The sequence below is a fragment of the Musa acuminata genome, chromosome BXJ2-10, assembly GCF_036884655.1.
Source record: "Musa acuminata AAA Group cultivar baxijiao chromosome BXJ2-10, Cavendish_Baxijiao_AAA, whole genome shotgun sequence".
NCBI lineage: Eukaryota > Viridiplantae > Streptophyta > Magnoliopsida > Zingiberales > Musaceae > Musa > Musa acuminata.
Genome location: NC_088347.1, coordinates 20,892,457 through 20,906,003, shown reverse-complemented (window position 1 = coordinate 20,906,003; position 13,547 = coordinate 20,892,457).

The window sequence follows — 13,547 nt, the reverse complement described above, 5'->3', positions numbered from 1 at the left end:
GGTAAGGATTAAAGTATAAGGTCCACATATAAATTATCCTCTGGGACCATTCCCAAACTTATGAGTTTCTCTATCCATTCAATCATCTTTAGGACATGGTTCTGAACCGGTATCCTCTCAGTCATCTTAGTACGGAAGAAACTCTTGGGTATCTCATATCGTTGAGTCCTTCCCTATTCTTCAAACAGTTTATGGACTCATCTATGTACTTCACGTAGTAAACAATCTCATTCTCGCTTGCCCATTCCTCAGGCATAGGCATCACTATATCAAGGACGCACGTGATTTTCTCCGTCGTGAGAATGATTCTCAGGTTGTGGAGCCAACACGTGTAATTTGGACCAGTAAGGCGGTTGACATCAAGTATACCACATAAGAGATTTGAAAGTGATATTTTTTGAAAATAAACATTGAGAAGAAATAAATAACATGCAGACTCTACAAAAAGTAAAGAACTAAGATATGATCTTCTATCTTAATCTACTCCCACTATTTTCTAGCGAAACACACAACTCCCTCTAGTGTGTGAATCAGAGATCTTTGACGGATCTCTAGTGGAGATCGGGATCCAATCGATATCTCAACATAATCTCGAGAGACTCGACCAATCACATTAAGCACAAAAGATTAACAACTCTTACCGATCATAACTCCATGTGATTCCCGTCCTGTTCGGCCTCTGAATCATGATGGTCTTGAGAGACTTAACCAACCATAATGTTTAGTTAAGTCATCACCATCATTATAAAATGAATCTGATTCAATAATATGCCATCGAGGGACTCAAACAACTCAACATACGTCGAGAATCGATTTCTTCCTATAACAATAGAAGACCACGTGGGTCAATCTAATTGCCTCATGTTTATTGACTTAATATTATCGAAAGAGATTTTTTATTCGATCTCCTAATATGACGTGTCACACACATATATATATATATATATATATATATATATATATATATATATATATATATATATATATATATATATAAATATAATCACACATCATATGAGCAATCATACGAAATAATCATGAATCACAACCTAATATGATTAGGCTTGAGCCAATGAGTCCAATCACTCATATCACGATTTATATGTGTATTGACATATCTCCATGCCCTATGATCGTCCATCTCGTCCTTGTCGGTTTCATCGATATTTTGATGTATCTCTATGCATTACGATCGTCCATCTCGATCTCGTGAGTCTCACTATCGCCTCCACGCTTCCACTGCACCCTCTCATGTTACAACTTAATTAAAGGCACGTAGACCCAATAATAAACGAGAAAAAATGGAGGCTTACAAGCCCTAATAATAATAATAATAATAATTATATCACATGTACACTAACATCACATTGTCTATTATCATCCGTCCACATCACATATCACATGTACACATTAATAATGATAATAATGATGATGATAATAATAATGATAATAATAATAATAATAATAATAATAATAATAATAATAATAATAATAATAATAATAATAATAATAACTATTTAATTAATTATTTTGTAGCCCTTTGGGGTACCATACTCTAGGGTACCCTATGCGGCCAGGAAACCTTGGCCCCCAAGGTTACCTTTGCAGCTAGGAAACCCTAGCTGTAGGGTGAGTATGGGCGGCTACGAAACCCTAGCCACCACCTTGCCCCTTGTGGCTAGGAGTCCTGGCCACTAGGGGTACTTGGGCGGTTATAAAACCTAGCCACTTATGATGCCCCCTACAGCTAGGAAACCTGTTGCAAGGGCTGTCAACCTACAGTCAGGAAACCTAGCTATAGGGGCTTCCAACTTGCAAGCCAAGAGCTCTCTTGCAGTTCTCAACCTCTTTGATTTTGGCTAGGCCGAGAGCAATAAGATGTGTTCTTGTTCAAGGATGCAAGCAGCTAAATTGTTGCTGTCATTTCTCCCCTTTTTGCGTCAACAATTTTGATATTAAAAGACCTATCTAAAACACTTCTTAACAATAAGAAAAGGTGTAGCACATATTTAAAAACTATGATAAAAAAAACGCAGCAATTGCGTAAAATAATTTCTACGTGATTGAACACAACACATGTAGTTTAAAAGCCAATATTTTGCACGAGCAACCTGGCTTTGATACCACTGTTGAGAAATCTAGAGTTACATCACATGTGTAATGGAAGAATAATAAACAAAATCCTAGAATTTTTCATAGAAAAATAAGGTTTCATTATCGTGCAAGGATTGATGCATAAAAACCCGCAAAATAAAAAAACTACAAGTACAAGGGAGATTATGTTACATAGGGAAGTTATATATCCCTGAAAACCTACAAATATATAGGAGAAGATGAAGGAAGTCTGTTGTCCTCCTCTCTAGTGGTGATCCACATGGTAGGGGATGCGAAGACGCTCCTCAAATTGCTGCACAATCCTCCTCGCTATATGCATCACACAATAAAAAAAGAGATGCCCCTTCTTGCTATCCACATGCTTTAAATAGGGGCTACAGATTGAGGAGAAGATGGAGAGAGGATAATGTTAGGATCAAGAGTGGCACTAAGAGAGGGGTGGGGGGGGGGGGGGGGATTTGGGGGTGGGGTGTTTGTGTTGGGAAATCATGTGGAGGCGACGTCACATGCGCAGTGGAAAAACAAGAAAACAAAATCCCCGATTCCCAAAAAGATGTTCGTCGTTGTGTGAAGATTGGTGCGCAAAAATCCGCGAAACATGAAACTGCGTATAGAGTAGATTGTGTTACCTAGGGAGATCATATATCCCTGTTTCCTTGCAGATCCTTAGGAGACGGTAAAGGAGGTCAAGCGTCCTCCTCTCTAGCGGCGATCCACACAGCAGGGTTGCGATGACGCTCCTCAAAAACTCCAGGCCTGATCTGAGGTGGAGAGGAAGAGGAGAATAGGAAAGGCAAGCAAAGACCCTAGCCTATGAGACTCTGAATCCCTCCTATTTATAGAGGTCCCCTATCAAACCCTAATGGGTATTGGATCTGCATCCAATAAGACAAGGGCTCCGTCGGATATCTCATATCCGAACCTCTACTCATCGCAATGCCTATCATATGTGTGTGACCCTCTAGGCCCAATATCGAGCTGGCCGTGAGTCATACCTGTCAGAACTCCTTCTAACTCAGTGAATTATTATCTCTGTAATAATTCACTTGACTCATCGACTACGGACGTACTAGGCCACTACGCCGTAGTCCCCAAACGATACAGGGGAATCCAATCCATTGGACTTGTCTGTCCTCAGTTACCGTGTACCTATAGTCCCTCATCCATCTAATATCCCAGAGACCGTATATCGAGAATGGTGCTATCAGACCCATATGGTTTCTACTCGAGTCTCGTTCTAATCGAATTCTCTCGGAGAACTCTTTCTCTCTCAACCCGAATGACCCTAGCTAGGGATTTGTCTGAGCAAGAACACATGGGATATTCCTCTCATGACGTCGAGAGTGGATGATCCTCTATCGACACTCAATAGCCCTCGTAAGGTCGACTACCACTCCCAATAACCAGCTGTATTAGATCTAGGACAACCAAACCTATAAGTCTGGTATCAAAGAGTGGAGCACTCATACAGGACATCCTTGGTGTCTCAAGTCTAAGGACCAGATACACCATTAGGACTACGGAATCGCTGTCTGACAATAAGGCATCATTAACCATCCAACATTCCGTAAGCGGATCAATCAGTAAACTCATTCTCCAATGAGCACCTGTACTGTATCCCTAGTGTCCCTACACAAGCAGCTATGAGACCAGCTGCATCCATCATATGGACGGGTATACAGCACACTAGTCTATCTGGTTATCACGATGTCCCTCTCGAGTAACCTATGACCGGGATCATTTAGGATATGCGTTTAAAGGTGAATCGATCTCATTATCGTGATCTCATCACGATACGATTCCCATTGCACAAATCCAAGGACATCACAATATATGTATGCATTTATGCAATAGTTATAAAGTGATATACGCCAAAATATAATAAGCAAAAAGATTCTGTATCAAGTCACACGTGCCATCACTCACGTGATTTTCTTGTTCTTCCGCTGCGCATATGATGTCACTCCCATGATTTCCCAACAGTGGTATCAGAGCCAGGTTGTTCGTGCGAATGATTGGTTTTGAACTGCGTGTGTTGTGTTTAGGAAGAATTTTGACGTCAAAATCGTTGACGCAAAAGCGAGAAAGGGCAGCAACAGTTGCTGCCCTCGATCTGCGTGCGTGAAGCGCAGCCGAAGGCGGGCAGCACAGGGGTTGTATCTGCAGCAGCCGGCCGGCGGGGCTGGCGGCCCACGGGCAGAGGCGCCGCAGGGCAGCGGCGCCTGCCGCCACAATGTCACGGACAAACTTCTAAACAAGATGTTGGATGTAATGCTTATGTGTGTCCGTGTCTTTTGGCATATTCATGCCTTGTACAACATGTAGAGGGGCGGCCGAAGGCTTAATAGTCCCATTTTATTTGGGTTGGTGGCCTCTTTAGGCTTGTAAATAAAGGTTCTGTCATGTGGACACGCGCGAGAGCTTTTCGGTCTGTAATGGACCATTTTACCCTTTGTTGTGCAACTGTTCAGAGCTTGTAAAGTCTGTTTGTAATTTGTATTGTCTATGAAGTGTTTTTCGGAGATGTTTGCTTGTGGATCCCGATTGAGGTGTTCACTTTAACCCGTTCTCTCTTTTGTTGGTCTTAAGGGACAATGGGAGGCTTCGGGGAGGCTGACCTTTGCGGACGGACGTGCAAGGGTGCCGCACGACTTAGGCAAAACCAACTAAGTCCGTGACAAATGGTATCAGAGCGGGATAAGCACTCATAAAAACAATTGACATGCAAACATGGGGGACCTAGCGGGGCTGCGTTGAGGGCAGTCAGCAACGCGCGACCGTTTGAGGGAAAACGTGCATGGAGATATAGGGAAAAGAGTCGCTCAGAGGAACGAGCATCTAACATTGGCATTCAGAGGAATGGCCAACCCTTCGCGCAAGAGGCACCACGAGAACAGGCAAGCTTGGAAGAATGTGGAGCGCATAAAGGTTGGGATGGCTGAGTTTGAGCTACGGCTCAACGTTGACAACTTTACTTGATGGTGCTCAAGGCAAGCGAGGCGCTTGGCAGAGGACGAGACCATGCAAAGTGGAATGAGTTGCTCAGTGATCGAAAGAGTTGTGCAAAGCTCACAGAGGTGAGGGGAATTGCTAACTCGAAGAATTCGGTACTCATGCATGGGCTTGTATGCAGACGATGGAATGTTCGTGGCCATCTCAAGGCGATCGAGACTCGGCGCCATGGAGCATTGAAACTTTCTCTTCGGCATGTGAAGGATACGTCCGGAGGAGGCTGAAGTGTGCAACGAGTTCAGCATGTTGCTAGGCCTTGAGTGGTGCAGCGGTGGCTGTATTGACGTGGAGACGCAATCTAGCAAGTGCATTTGCAAGAGGCAGAACGATGCACAGTTTGTTCAGCAGATCGGAGTAGTCCAAGGGGATGGTTGTCTCCGAAACGAAGAGAGATGTTGCTCTAACGAGACAGTTATCCAGGAGGGATAAGTCTCGGCACTCCAGAGGGAGAATCATGTGAGACGGACTTCACATGTTGAGGAGGAGTACCTCACAAACAACAACTCCACGAAGCTCAATGGACCGAGCAAGCAACGAGGAGTTGCCGCATGATCTCGCTCGAGAGAATGCATTGGTGGATGCATTGCGAGATCAAGTGGGGGAGCGACCTAAAGCAACTTAAATGAAGGCACACTTAGAGTCGATATGGAGATCGGACTCAAGGGAGGGCTGACCCGTGGAATGGTGGGCGCGAGGGCCACCATCGACTCAATGCAAAAACGAGGAGCGTAGCAACTTGGGTGTAACTTGGCGAAGTACCCAAGCCGCATAAAGGGAGCCAGCAGAGAAGTTGGAACATGGAGCAGAGGCACAGTGCTTTTCTTAGACAGAGGTCAAGGACATGAACTCTTGCAGAGGCAAGAGCAGGACCATGTTGTTCCATGGGTCCTTCATTCTGACGGAGTGGACTCATCTTGCATGGTGCCAAAGACGAAGGGAGCTTCTGGGCACATGCACCTTATCTCGGAGGAGCATTTGATGGAGGAACTAAGGCGACTCAATTTGCAGAGGCGAAGTTGAGTTCAGAAGACCTTAGCACGGGGCAAGAGGACGCAGAGGCGGGTACTCTTGAAGAATATGCCATAGTGTTGCCATTCGAGTTGCTATGAAGGAAGCAGTGTGCAGCGGAGATTATGCTGGTAGGGGCCGAGGCCCAAGATCCAGGCAATGGTGCACAAATTACAGCGAAGTCAGTGGACTTCGGGAGCTACTAGGGGACAGACTGTCCTAGAGCGGTGCTTCATCTAGGTGTGACCCAAGAGTGGGTGGATGAAGGTCAATTGCCAAAGGAGCGAACAAAATCGAAGGTGGAAGAGACCTTGCGATGTATTGGCAGAGGCCACACATGGAGGGTTCACAATTCGAGTTTATTCCACAGGGATCAGAATGCAATGGAGATGTCACCAGGAGGCGACATGGTGCAGCAGATCGTGGTGGAACAGTTCGTGGCAATGCGATACACACAATCTAGTCCCGTGAGGGATAGATCATACGGAGGTATGATTGGGAGCTACTAGGAGCTTCACTTCGGTGAACAACACGATGGCAAGAAGGGCTATGGATTCAAGGAGTGAAGGCTATGGTACCGCAGAGGCGAGTCTTCCATGCGTGCATCGAATTTTACATCGGATGAAAACCTTGGTCATCAGCATATGGGGGCTGTGTTCCACCAAGGGAAAAGTTCGAATGCAAGTACCAGTGAGTCCCATGGGAGGGACTTGATCATGCAGAGGTATGATCAAAGCAGCTGGAGAGTTGGACTACTCCAGAGCTCATATTCGCTTAAGGGAGCCCGACAAGTCAGAGGACAAGGTCGAGTAAGCGAACGCTGCTACCAAGGAAGCTAAGGAGAACAGAATCGGTGCAAACCCTACAATGTGATGGCAGAGGCCATGCATGGGAGTTGCAGTCTGTCTTTCCATCGACCAAACAGACTACTTGGAGAACACAGAGGTGTTGAAGCAGGAGGTCGAAAGGGGCGAGGAAGCGACGACGAGTCCAGAGGGACTTAGCAACCCAAAATCAAGAATCAGTTAGAATGGAGGTGGACTCAAAGGAGTGCCACGGAGACATATCTACTGATCGTGAAGAAAAGGGATGCAGATGCGAGGCGACGGATAGTAGGGCCATGGGCATGGCAGCGCCATGGTACCGTAGAGGCGGGACTTCCGTGCAAGTCATTGATCCCTTGCTCTCATGGAGGGAGAGCGCTTGGTCGTGAAAGGGGCCGATGAGGTGGACCATGCAGAGGCAATCTCCAAGTACCAAGACAAGGCTGAAGGGCAGAGGCCAAGAAACTTCGTAAGACTGGTGTCAACAAGTTTCTCATCAAGATAGCCGTAAGTGAAGGACTTCGGGTCATGCAAGAGTGCACGACCAAGGAACGAATCAGGCAGTACGCGGTGCTGCAACTTTGCTACTCAGTGGAGTAGGCGGCAGGGTTGATGGAGAAGATGGTACAATCCCAGAGGCGACCTCATCTATCAGAGAATTACTCCAAGTTGGGGTGAAAACTTCCTGCATTCCAAAAGTTCAATGGTATTGAGAAGGTGAATCACAGTAGCTAACTCAACGCAAGGAGTACAAACACTTCAAGTGCTTCAGAAGTGTGAGCAAAGAGCAGGCGAAGGCCAGTAACCAGCTCGATGCATGAAGTACAACCTCGAGGAGGTGGGCAAAGTCAAGTAACCTTTGCCTTCTTAACTCTTAAGAGAATGGGCGAAATCGAGTACCCCAATTCTCTTATCTATCCAGCAGAGGAGCTCTGCACAAGTTCAAAGACCCTTCGAAGAGAATGGAAGACAATAGTTGTCAAATCCTCACCAACGATGATCAGTGCTATTGAGAGTAGATTGTCCGCTTCATTTCCCAACGAAATGCCAATCGAAAGCGGAAGTGATGCGAACCTACTTGGATGTGACAACTAACTGAAAGAAGAGTCAATGAGCAAATGTTGTGGAGGAAGGACCCAAAACTTCATAAGTTTGCGAGGCGATGCTCGTTAAAGCTCTAATAAGCATCCACCCAGTTCAAGCAGCATGTGGAATTTTTGAAAGACTAGCGTAGTAAGGATGGTCTTTTCCTTCATTTGGTGGATCCGCAGGAATCAACGAGGATCAACACAACTCAGCCAACCCCACACCAGAGTCAGAGTCATTGGCGAGTTGAAGCAGTATTGCGGATCAAAGGTTCGACTACTCAAAAACAGCAGCGGAGAGCAGTTGGGAGCCAGGAGGCTCATTGCAGCTAGAGCAGAAGATTGAAGACTCAGCAAAGGCGAAGAGTTGCAGTGTTCACAAAGGCTTCGACGAGGACGTCGAAGGAATAAGTGGGGGAGAATGTCACGGACAAACTTCTAAACAAGATGTTGGATGTAATGCTTATGTGTGTCCGTGTCTTTTGGCATGTTCATGCCTTGTACAACATGTAGAGGGGGCGGCCGAAGGCTTAATAGTCCCATTTTAGTTGGGTTGGTGGCCTCTTTAGGCTTGTAAATAAAGGTTATGTCATGTGGACACGCGCGAGAGCTTTTCGGTCTATAATGGACCATTTTACCCTTTGTTGTGCAACTGTTCAGAGCTTGTAAAGTCTGTTTGTAATTTGTATTGTCTATGAAGTGTTTTTCGGAGATGTTTGCTTGTGGATCCCGATTGAGGCGTTCACTTTAACCCGTTCTCTCTTCTGTTTATAATTTGCATTGTCTATGCACCGCCTGCGGAGGCAGTGGCGCCCGAAGGGGGCGCCCACCCGCAGCGGCGTCGCCGCCAGCGGGCGTGCCGCTTGCAAGCGAGGGCAGTGCCCTCGCCCCGCCGCACAGGCCACCGCCGGTAGGGTGGCGGCGGCGGCAGCAGCGAAAGGGGGAAAGGACATTAGGGTTTTCTGGGCAAAAGATAGTTTTGCCCCTCGGAATTTAAGAAATTCTAGTTTTTGTCTTTTGTCCAAATTATGAAAATACCCCTATAAATTCAGAAATTTCCTACATATCCCTGATTTTAAAAAAATAATTAATTAAAAGGTTTAGTTGATTATTATTTTCATTATTATCTAGTAGTCTTACATGATGATGATTATTTATACATGCGATGTATGATGTGTGGACGGATGATCATGGACCATGTGATGTGTGTACTTGTGATTATTATTATTGAGGTATGCGAGCCTCCATTATATTTCTCATTTATTGTCGGACCTGCGTGCTTATGATTAAGTTGTAATCACATGAGGAGGCGCAGCGGGAGCATGGATGCGATAACGAGACCCACGAGACGGACGATCGCGATGCATGAAGATGCATCAAGATGTCGACGGAACCGATGAGGATGAGATGGACGATCACAGGGCATGGAGATGCACCGTTGCACACATAGATCTTGATATGAGTGATTAGGCCTATTGGCTCGGGCCTAATCACATTAGGTTGTGGTCCATGATCATCTGATGTCATTGATTATACACATACTATATAAGTATATATATTTACATGCGATGTATATATATATATTAAATATATATATATGTGACATGTCATATTAGGAGACCAAATCTTAGAAACATCTCTCGATAATATTAAGTCGGTAAACGTGAGACAATTAGATTGACCCACGTGGCCTTCCATTGTTATAAGTAGGAACCGATTCCCGGTGTAGGTTGAGTTGGTCGAGTCCCTCGAGACTCACCTATATCGCGATTCGCTATCTTGCTTACGACATAGAGATGTCACCGGTGACTTGAGGGCATGGTATACTTGGTCGAGTCCCTCGAGGGTATATCATCAAATCAGACTCATCTTGTAACGAAGGTGTTGACTTAACCAAGCATCATGGTTGGTCGAGTCCCTCGAGGCCATGGTGATTCGGAGGCCGAACAGGACGGGAATCACAAGGAGTTGTGATCGGCAAGAGTTGTCTACCTTTTAGGCTTAGTGTGATTGGTCGAGTCCCTCGAGGTTACACTAAGATGCTGATTGGATCCTGATCCCCACTAGAAGTATGCCAGAGACTTCCGTTTCATGTGTTGAGGGTGTCGTGTGACTCGTTAGTAAAATAGTGGGAGCATATTAAGATAGAAGTCCATATCTTGATAGTTTATTTCTTGCAAAATCTGCATGTTATTCATTTCTGCTGCATCTTTATTTTCAGAAAATGTCGCTTTCAAATCCCTTACGTGGCATACTTGATGTCAACCGCCTCATTGGTCCAAATTATACGGATTGGCTCCGTAACTTGAGAATTGTTCTCACAGAGGAGAAAATCGTGTACGTCCTTGATTCAGTGATGCATACGCCCGAAGAAGGGGCAAACGAGGATGAGATCACTCGCTACGTGAAGTACATTGATGACTCCACTCTTGCTCAGTGCTATATGTTGGGCTCTATGACTCCTGAGTTACAGAGACAACATGAAAAGATGGATGCCAGATCCATTCTCCTACATGTTCGCAAATTGTTTGAGGAACAGGGAAGGACTCAACGATATGAGATATCCAAGAGCCTTTTTCGCGCTAGGATGACTGAAGGGACACCGATTCAGAACCATGTCCTAAAGATGATTGAGTGGATAGAGAAACTCATAGGTCTAGGAATGGTCCTAGAGGATAACTTGTGTGTGGACATTGTGCTTCAGTCCCTACTAGATTCCTTTTCACAGTTCATAATGAATTTTAATATGAACAAGCTTGAGGTGACTCTCCCAGAGCTCCTCAATATGTTGAGGGAGGCAGAGAGTACTATTAAGAAAGAGAAGCCAGTTCTCTACACTAGTGAGACCAGAAAGAAAAGGAAAGCAGAAAGGTCCCTTAAGAAGGGAAAGGGCAAGGGCAGACCAGGTAAAGCAAAAGTTGCTAAGAAAGACCCAGTAAAGGACAAAGGCCAATGTTTACACTGTGGTAAAGATGAGCACTGGAAGAGGAACTGCAAAGAGTACCTTGCAGAAAGGGCGAAACAAAAGCTTGATGAAGCTTCAGGTACATTCATGATTAGTCTCCATTTGTCAGACTCTTATGGTAACACATAGGTATTGGATACCGGTAGTGCTTATCATATATGCAATTCGTTGCAGGTTCTGGCAAGGCCTAGGAGACTGGAGAGAGGCGAGATGGACCTCAAGATGGGTAATGGAGCAAAAGTTGATGTATTAGCTGTTGGCGAGGTCTTCCTACATCTGCCTAGTGGAGCTTTTATTGCATTAGATGCATGTTATTTTGTTCCTTCTATTATCAAAAACATTATCTCCATTTCATGTTTAACAGTTAGTGGATATAAATTTGTTTTTGAGAACAATGGTTGTTCGATATTATTAGATGATAAGATCATCACGAAAGGAACATTGCATAATGGTTTATTTATGTTAGACACTACTCCACATATCATGAATGTAAATGTGTCTAAGAGGAAACGAGATGAAGTGAACAGTGCATACCTGTGGCATTGTAGGCTAGGTCACATCCATGAAAGAAGGATTCAAAAGTTACTAAATGATGGATATCTAGATCCATTCAACTACGTGTCATATGCAACTTGTGAACCTTGCATTCGTGGAAAATTGACCAACTCTCCATTTAGTGGAATTGGAGAGAGAGCCACTGAGTTGTTGGAACTCATACATAGTGATGTATGTGGACCCATGTCAACTCATGCCATTGGAGGTTACTCCTACTTCATTACATTTACTGATGATTTCTCAAGGTATGAATATGTGTACTTAATGATGTATAAGTTCGAGGCCTTTGAGAAATTCGGAGAGTATAAGAATGAGGTGGAGAACCAGACTGGAAAGAGTATCAAAACTCTTCGATCAGGTCGAGGAGGTGAGTACTTAAGTACAGAGTTTACTCAGTTCCTTAAGTACCATTGGATATTATCCCAATGGACACCTCCTTACACACCTCAGCTCAATGGTGTCTCTAAAAGGAGAAATCGTACGTTATTAGATATGGTACGGTCAATGATGAGTTTCACTGACCTACCTATCTCATTCTGGGGATATGCCCTAGAAACCGCAGCTTACCTTCTGAACAGAATTCCAACTAAGTCGGTAGTGTCTACACCATATGAGATATGGAAAGGGAAGAAGCCTGATCTTAAGGTTGTTAAGATTTGGGGCTGCCCTGCCCATGTTAAAAGACACAACCCCGATAAATTAGAATCAAGGACAGAGCGATGCAAATTTGTAGGACACCCCAAGAAAACTTGTGGGTATTATTTCTATCATCTCGAGGACCAAAAGGTCTTTGTAGTTAAGAGAGTAGTGTTCCTTGAGAAGGAACACATTCTTGGCGGAGACAGTGGGAGAATGATAGAGTTGAGCGAGGTTGGAGAACCAAGCTCAAGCACCACTCTACAGTCCGAGTCTGTTCAGGTACCTAATACACAAGTTTCAACTTTACGCAGGTCTGATAGAGTATCTCATCCTCCTGAGAGATATGTGGGACATATTAGAGGAGATGATGTTGAAGATATTGATCCTCAGACCTACGAGGAGGCTATTATGAGTATAGACTCCAGGAAGTGGCAAGAAGCCATGAATTCTGAGATGGATTCTATGCACTCCAATAAGGTTTGGAACCTAGTTGATGCGCCCGAAGGTATTGTACCCATCGGTTGCAAATGGATCTTTAAGAAAAAGATCGGAGTAGATGGAAAGGTAGAGACCTACAAAGCAAGGCTAGTGGCTAAGGGGTATCGTCAAAGGCAAGGTATTGACTACGACGAAACCTTCTCACCCGTAGCAATGCTAAAATCCATCATAATTCTATTGGCTATTGCAGCACACTATGATTATGGGATATGACAGATGGATGTGAAAACTGCATTCCTTAATGGGAACCTCGAGGAGGAGGTGTATATGATGCAACCTGAGGGATTCGTGTCCAAGAACTGCCAAGATAAGGTGTGTAGGTTGCTTAGATTCATTTATGGACTAAAGCAAGCTTCCCGAAGTTGGAACATAAGATTTGATGAGGCAATCAGATCTTATGACTTCGTTAAGAACGAAGATGAGCCTTGTGTGTACAGGAAGGTAAGTGGGAGCGCTATCACCTTTTTGGTGTTATATGTGGATGACATCCTGATCATTGGGAATGACGTAGGAATGCTATCCACGGTAAAGGCTTGGTTATCTAGACACTTCTCCATGAAGGACTTAGGGGAAGCATCCTATATCTTGGGGATTAGAATCTATAGAGATAGATCCAAGAGTATGCTTGGCTTGTCCCAGTCCAGGTACATAGAAACCATTGTCAAAATGTTTGGCATTGAAAATTCTAAGAAAGGGCGAACATGGATATGATACCTTATGCCTCAGTAATATGGTCTATCATGTATGTCATGCTATGTACTAGGCCTGATATAGCGCATGCTTTGAGTGTCACGAGCAGGTATCAGGCGGATCCAGGCTTGGAGCACTGGAAAGCAGTAAAGTGTA